This window comes from Lygodium microphyllum, chromosome 10, assembly GCF_053477565.2.
Source record: "Lygodium microphyllum isolate KBCC chromosome 10, Lygodium_microphyllum_v1.1.10, whole genome shotgun sequence".
Taxonomy (NCBI): Eukaryota; Viridiplantae; Streptophyta; class Polypodiopsida; order Schizaeales; family Lygodiaceae; genus Lygodium; species Lygodium microphyllum.
The window spans coordinates 104652458-104661025 of NC_141144.1; positions in this window are offsets into that span (position 1 = coordinate 104652458).

Sequence of the window (8568 nt, forward strand, 5' to 3'; positions counted from 1 at the left end):
CATATTTTACATATTGCTTTATTAGGTGATTCATTTTGAGATTAACTAGCTTTAATTAGTCTCTTTCTCTAATTTAAAATGTTCATAGCTATTCATATTTTTAAACTTTGAGTAATTGTGTGTATATATATAAATATAGATTAAAGAACAACAAAAGGTGGAAAAAGAGGTAATGTAAGAAAGGGAGATCAGGAGGTTACTCGTAATAATGTTTCTTCAAGTCAAGATGAAGGTACCAACTTTAAGGATCAAAAACTTGTACAAATTTGGTGACCCAAATTGATACAAAATATCTAATTACTTTCTTTTGTGTTATTGAAATTTTTCATAACCTTGTATTATCGTGAGCTTTGGTTAACTCTATGTATATCTAGGTAAACAAGTTACTAAAATGCAAGAAAGGAAGACATTGAGATTTCTTGCCTTAACACTTCTTCAAGCCAAGAATCAGGTATTATGAGCTTTCTTATGTTGATAATGAGTCATTTTTTGAAATGGTTATACTAACTAATGATATTTGATCACTTGAGTATCAATAGGAGTGATATCCATGCCATCATATGATGATATCTATCGGCCACCCATGTTGAAATTTAGAGAAGAGGGTAGACAAACATTTATTACTTTGCAACATATTAGAGATTTAAGGGATAAAACAATCAAGACACACATGTTGCTTAATTAGTTTTTAGTTCTATGCTCCTTTAAAATTATTTTCATTTTACTTTTGGTTGCTAGAAGTAGATGTTGATGTCTTAATTTGTTTAATCTATTTTGATCATTAGATATATGTTATTGATCCTTACTTAGAAATGATAACATTCTCTATATAATTTTCTAGTTAAAAATTTATTGTGCAATTTCTTGTTTGATATTAGCATGTCTAAGAGGAAGGGCAAAGTAGATAAAGTGATAAGGAAAAAAGAGAATTTCCATGGAATTCCCTAGTTGAAAGTACATATAAGTAGGGAATGTAAAAAATAGGAAAAATGAGAGATTTCATAGTGAGAGTACCTAGGGAATCACCTCTAGAAAAATTTTCCTATATATGAAATATTTTCTATATAGAAATTATTCCCTACATAGAAAATTTTGTATTTTCTTATATAGGAAATATTTCCTATGTAGGAAATATTTCCTACATAGGAAAGGTCTTATGTGATTCCCTACTTATTCTCACTAGGAAATGTCCCATTTTCCCTAGTTTTTACTTTCTCCACTTATATGTATTTTCAACTAGGGAATTCCATGGGGAATTCTCTTTTTTTCCTATATGGGGATCGATTGAAAGTTCCTTGTGTTGGCTCTTCTTTAAAAATGAGCCACAAATTATCTATATGTTGCCATGCCAGTGTGTCTGCAGGGATCCTCCATTTTCCATCACTTGAACGATGACTAGCATGCCATGACATGAGCTTTCCAATAGACTTACACTTGAACATAAGTTTTATACGTGGAACATACAGAAAATGTTGCAAAACCTTACGATGCACATCCATTGACTTCATCTCCACTTCGTATCTTGATTCGCCACAAACAGGACACTCTCGTGCGAACTCATGAATCCCACGAAATAAGACACAATCATTGACACATGCATGAATCTTGACATAATCGAGGCCTCTTAGAGATGTCAAGTAATGTCTTGCTTGCTCTCTCTTAGTTGGCAATTTGTTTTCTTTTGGAAGTATTTGTGATAATAACCTACATATATTTTTAAAAGTGAGTTAAAAAACCACCAACATATATTTCTGTCTGATTTCAAAATAGAACAATTAATATTATGATTCATAAGCCAAACTAAATTGATACCTACTTCAATAACACATCCAAACTGACATTACTCCATCCATAAATTGTTTGCAAGTTAAGTATCTCGAGGGACGCACGAAGAACGGAGTATGTATAACCTTCATACAATGGAGTAGATGATGCTACATATAGTGGATCATCTAGCTTCGTAGAGTGACCTTCTCTCTGAACCAGTTGCGAAAATAGATGGTGTAGCATATTGTCCAAATTCTCATCCTCTACGACTTGATGGGGCATTTCATGAGGGCTACTATCGTGGTCGTAGTCTCTACTCTTCTTGAAGACTCTGCCCCCTCGCGTCGACGTTTTGCAGCCTCTCGATGCATGGGAGGGAGCAATGAGGATGTGGCACCGCATCCTGCTTAACCACAAAAGGGAGTTTCATGTACATTGATATATAATTCCCGTAACATAGACATGCAATCTTAGTGGTAAAAAAAAACAATGAATACCGGTGATTTTTCTCGGTCCCATTCTCCATACAAGCTGAGGTGTGACATTGCAATTCGACGTGCTCGAAAAATACACCCTCAACAACGATCACACATGCATTTAATTTTTCATCGTAGCCATGCATCTCGATTATGAAGACGCAATGTTTCATCCTTACTTGAGGATGTGCTCATTGACTCACCAGCTTGCATCGCACTAGGTGATGACGACGTCGACATGATTAAACCTAATTCATGACAACATCAAAATATTTGTCATTCATATGTTTACATAAGATCTCAATTTTAAATACACAAAAATCATCATAAATACATTAAAACTTATAATAAGAATTCACTGTCAAAATTTATCTTAAAAACAAAAAATTATGATAAAGCCCAAATGCGTGTCTATATCCGCGTTTAACTACGCGTCTATATTGGCGTCTATTTTCGCGTCTATATTCGTGTCTATACTCGCGTCTATCTGAATAATAGACGCACATATACACGCGAAAATAGACGTACACGTCAAAATTTAAACTATACTTAAATCATTTCTTTTCAAACTGTGCCTTTCCTTTCCTACATTTTTTGTGGTTTTGAAGCTTGAGTTTAGCCGACATGCAGTCTCTTCATGCCTCACCTCCTCATGACTCACCTCTTCTTTCATTTCAAACACACAAGAAGGGAAAAAGGAAAGCCAAGGATAGGAAGAAAGAGAGAACAAGAAAGAGAAGAACAAGAAGAAGTAGCAAGCAAGCAAGCAAGCATCAAGGGAGGGTAACTTACCAAGGAGAGGAAGAAGGATAAAGAAGAAGCGCCACCACCCGCCACGCCAAACACTCAAGGTGACTCTCTCTTTCTCTCTTTTTTTCTCTCTTCCTCTGTTTGCTCTGTCTGTGTATTTAGGATTTGCGATTCCATTATGTATTGCATTTTGTAAATCATCAATGGCGGTCGTCGGCCTAAAATCGGTCGATCGAGCGCGTCTGATAGCGCGTCTACATCTCAGTGTAGATACAGATATAGATGCGAAAAATGTTTCCTCTCAGAGCATCTGAGGGCGCGTCTTAGAGCGCGTGTGCTCTGCAGTGTACATGCGATGATACACGCGCTGCACAGAAGGTTGACCTGCAGTCTACACGCAATTATACACGCGCATTGACCTGGGATGCGCGACTGACAGCGCATCTGTGCTACATGTTAGATGCGCAGATAGACGCGCTGGACAGAAGGTTCACTCTGGAGCGCGTCTGAGGGCGCCTCTAACCTGCAATGTAGACGCGGGGATACACGCGCTAGGTCTCCCAGTTCTGATAGTAAACAATATATTTTTGCAATGATGAATGTGACCAATCCCATATTTGTGTTTATCAGTTTTCTTATTTAAGAGAAGCATTAGCACTTAAGTGTTATGCTCAATGTCTAAAGAAAGCTCTTTGAAAATGTAGGTAATATATGAATTTGTATGCAAATAAATTTGTCTTTTTCCTGTGTTTTTTTTGCAGATGTCGTATCCTGGTTCATCTAGCAATGACCCAGATGTGGATCGCATGAATGATACATTGGCCTCCTTTGGCAGGGGGTCAATGCATTTTTTGGAGGTTTTCCTAGTAGGGAAGACTTCATGGGAGAGATGACCGGACATCTTGGCCACTCTCCCACAGCGGACGAGGTGTTCAGTATCATGTCTGGGACGTCTCTTGCGTCTTTTCCTGGCACTACTTCCAAGACTCCACATGAGGTACTCCATATGTAGGTATTCCACGTGCTCCACATGCATCGGCTGAAGCACAAGCATCTGCAGAAGCACGTGCATCTGCAAAAGCTCGTGCGTCCAGTGAGGCAGAGGGTAGTCGACAGAGAGGGAGGAGGGAGAGTCGAGGGGGAGGACGAGGCTTGTGTGGGGGTTGCCTAGGAGGTGGCGAGCGATCACCCTCACCAGTAGATCACGTAGAGGAGGTTGTACGCCAGTACTATAGAGTTACAAATGCTGGTGGCATCTTTCATGATGATGAGGGAAGAGATGTAATGGCGTACATGAGGAGCGTTGTGCATGCGACGTATAAAGATTGTTTCATTACCTTCAAAAATCAGGAAAGCGGCTTGTGGCAGGAGGTGTTGAGGGCAGTCCATAGGAGGTACCCAAATCTTGAGGGTCAGCGATTCTTGGATGATTGGGGACGTACAAAAGTGAGGGATATGCTTCACAACAAAAGATCCCACCTCATGACATGGGCCAGGGACTCACTGTGGAGGCTGGAGGAGGGGCGTGGAGCCTATAGCCAACCACCTATGTGCCACCGCATAGAGTGGAAGAAAGCCAAGAAGAAAGCTTTAGGTCGCAAGCACTTAAACTTCCCTTGTAAATGCTTTTGATATATAATGAATACATGGACTCTTATTTTCAATTCTCGTGCCCGTAAGATACATTGTCTTTTTCCCAAATACACAATCTGATGTATGGAAGGGGGGAAAAAAAGCCAGAGAGCACTCTCTGGTTTTTTTTTTCCAGTTCTTTTTTGCGCGTCTATCAGCACGTCTAAATTGCAGATAATTCGCGTTTATACGCGCGTCTATAATGCAGACTACACGGGCTTCATAATTCAAATTTAAAAAAGAAATTAAATATCTTTTTAAAAAAGGACATTTTATATTTTCCGTTCGCGTCTATCGGTGCTTGTAAAAGTGCGTCTACCAGCATGTCTATATGCGCGTGTATATGTGTGTCTATTGCGCGTCTATTTGTGCATGTAAATTCGTTGATACATGCGATTATAGATGCAAAATGGTAGACACGCAAATAGACGGGCAGATAAACGCACACGTAAGAATTTCTCTATATTCAAAAATCGCGTCTAAATGTGCGTCTATGAGGCCTTTTTGTTGTAGTGGTAGAAAGCCATAGAGGGATATTGTAGTTGACAAGGACTATAAGCCACACACTGTAAGAAGTTGAGTGCAGACCAAATGGGTTCACGCCATCCATTGCAAGACCAAGCCGAAGATTCCTTGGCTCTCGAGCAAAGCCTAGGAAGGTAGAGTCAATGTGGCTCCATGCGCGTGAATTTGCTAATATTCATTAAACTCCATCTGTGGACCTATTTTGCGCATGCCACGTTGTCAAGCTCGCCATGTCAAACGTACGAAACATGTGGTTTATGCAGGGGATAAGCAGAAAGTGTCTAAGAACTTTTTGAGGGATGGTTTACCCTTGCAAGTCCTGTCAATACCTGTGAGCACCACACTTTGGACATGTCTCCATAGTCTTGTAGTTTCCTCGAAACAGTATACAATCATTGATACATGCATGGATGCTGTTGTAGTCCATGCCAAGCTTTTGTAAAACATATCATGCATCATCAGGAGACTCGGGTATGGTATTTGTTAGGTGGTAATATGTGATATTTCAGTAACTTGAAAAAATTATAAAACACCTTCAAAAATCACAAATGTTTTTAATGATAGTGCCGAAAAGAAATCAACTCAACGTATGTACAAGGTACCTGAACAACTCGGTTACATCGCATCGCTCCACCCGTATTTTGCTTGCACACTTAGGAATGCAAGCAGTGTCTTCAAGTGAGATACTCGGCACCCATCATATAATGGTATGGATGCTTCCTCTCTAAGCAGATCAGAAGTCTCGACATCCATGGAAATCAATGCATCGATCATTGCCTCCATCTCAGGTTCCAAGATTGTAGGTAGGTCTGGAAGACTGCCTATGTCCTTTGGTATTGACAGTATAGGTTGGGTAGTACCTTCCAAGTGGTAGATTGGCTCACGCACTCCATTCATCGCACGCCTACGAACTATTCTAATTGGCCGAAAATGTGCAATCCTCCTTGGGACGAGACGTCACCTCCCTAGATAGAAAATTTGCCAGCCACACCCAATCTTCTTGTATATCATATTCAATTAGCTTACGAGTACAATGCATGATTGATATTAACTTTTCTTACCATTTGCTGAAAATCCAAGACTGCTTGATCAATGCTGCCTGATCCGAAGCGTCGTATGTGTTCTATAGACAATCGACATTTTTGTCTAATTGCCAGCTTGCATTGAGAGCAAGGACATGGGACACGCTGATTAAGATATGCCTTGCGATCTTGAACAACAAGACCTTCATCGTTTTCCATTTTGTCTACGTTATGACAAACAATTTATTTTTGTTATCATTCTTTTTTTCTTTCTTAAATTGTTTGAGAAGGGATTTCTTCTCTTGTAACTCAGCAAAAATTAATGTATGTAAAGTCTCCACCTACCCACCCACAAATTAACGTATGTATGTCGGAGTGTTTCCCATCTTGTGGTGTTGTACCAGACCTTTCCACCACTCTCTCTTTGTTTTTTATCCATTCATTATCTCCTCTCCTTCCATCTCTCTCTCGTTTTCTCTTTCTTTATTATGTTGTATGTTTATTCCCTCTCTCTCGTTCCTTTTTCTTTTTTCTCTTCCTCCCCCTCTCTCATTTTCTTTAACGATCACGACTATGACCACGATCACGACCACAACTATGACTATGACTACGACGATGACGACCACGACTACGACTATGACTATGACCATGACCATGACTACCACTACCACTACCAATATAATAAACAAGAAAAGAAGAAAAAATAATGACCACGATTACCACTATAATAAACAAGAAAAGGAGAAGAAGAAAAAAAAAAACAACAACAATAACTACTACTACTACTACAATAAGCAAGAGAAGAAGAAAAAACTAGTACTACTACTACTACTACTACAACAAAAAACAAGAAAACTAAACAGCAATAAACAAGAAAAGAAAAAACTACTACTACTACTACTACTACTACTACTACAAACAACAATAATTTCCTTTTCTCTTTTCCTCTCCCTCTCTCATTACTCTCCCTCCCTCACCCTCACCCTCTTTTTCTCTCTTACCCTATTAGGTTTAATATTTTTTCTCTCTTTTTCTCTCTCCTCTCCCTCTCTCATTTCCTTTTCTCTCTTTCTCTCCCTTTTTTCTCTCTTTCTCTCTCTCTCATTTCCTCTCCCTCCCTCACCCTCTCCCTCTCTTTCTCTATTTCCCTATTAGGTTTAATGTTTTTTCTCTCATTGTCTTTCTCCTCTCCCTCTCTCATTTTTTTCTCTCTCCTCTCCCTCTCTCATTTCCTTTTCTCTCTTTCTCTCCCTCTCTCATTTCCTCCCCCTCCCTCACCCTCTCCCTCTCTTTCTCTCTTTCCCTATTAGGTTTAATGTTTTTCTCTCTTTTTCTCTCTCCTCTCCCTTCCTCACCCTCACCCTCTCTTTCTCTCTTTTCCTATTATGTTTAATGTTTTTTCTCTCTCCTCTCCCTCTCTCATTTCCTTTTCTCTCTTCCTCTCCCTCTCTCATTTCCTCTCCCTCCCCCCTCCCTCTCCCTCTCTTTCTCTCTTTCCCTATTATGTTTAATGTTTCCCTCTCCCTCCCTCTCCCTCTCCCTCTCTCATTTCCTTCCTCTCCCTCTCCCTCTCCCTCTCTCATTTCCTCTCCCTCCATCTCCCATTTCCCCCCTCTCCCTCTCCCTTTCCCTCTCCCTCTCTCATTCCCTCTCCCTCTCCCTCTCTTTCTCTCTTATTTCCTCTCCCTCTCTCAATACACACGAATTATACAAAAAACAAGTAAAAGAGAGAGAAAACACAAAAGCAAAGCAAGAATGGATAATGCACTCACCGTAAAGGCTCTAAGAAGGGTTTGGCAGCTCCTCTTCACCCTCCATACACCTCCTCCTCTTCTTTGCAAATGGTGGCAGTGGCGGTGAGAAGCCTTCTTTCTCCCTCTTTCTCTCTCTCTCTCTCTCTCTCTCTCTCTCTCTCTCTCTCTCTCTCTCTCTCTCTCTCTCTCTCTCTCAAATGCAAGATGTTCGCTCTCCCTTTCACTCTCTCTTTCGTGAATGTGCGTAAAATAACGCACTCGGGTTTCGGCCCGCATTTTTTTCATTTGACTACCGTCAGTATTTGCGTCGTTATTTTAGTGACGCCGCTATTTCACGTCGCAAATCGCCATCGCTATACCCTCATATCCTTGTAGTATGCCTTGTACCGAATTGTGGCTTTTTGACACTTTCGTTATGCCCACACTACTCTATGGGGAAACCATTTGGGGTTGAAGCCTTTGTCATACTAGATGGATTCCACTTATGGACTCTGATGGACCAAAAGCACAACATTATGATGGTTGGGAATATATGGAAAGACCGCTCGTCATGATGATAGCACGTATGATAAGGGAAAAAGCCTTGGTACCACAAGAGATCATCCGAGAAGAATTGGGCACTGCATCCATGGTAGATGAGGT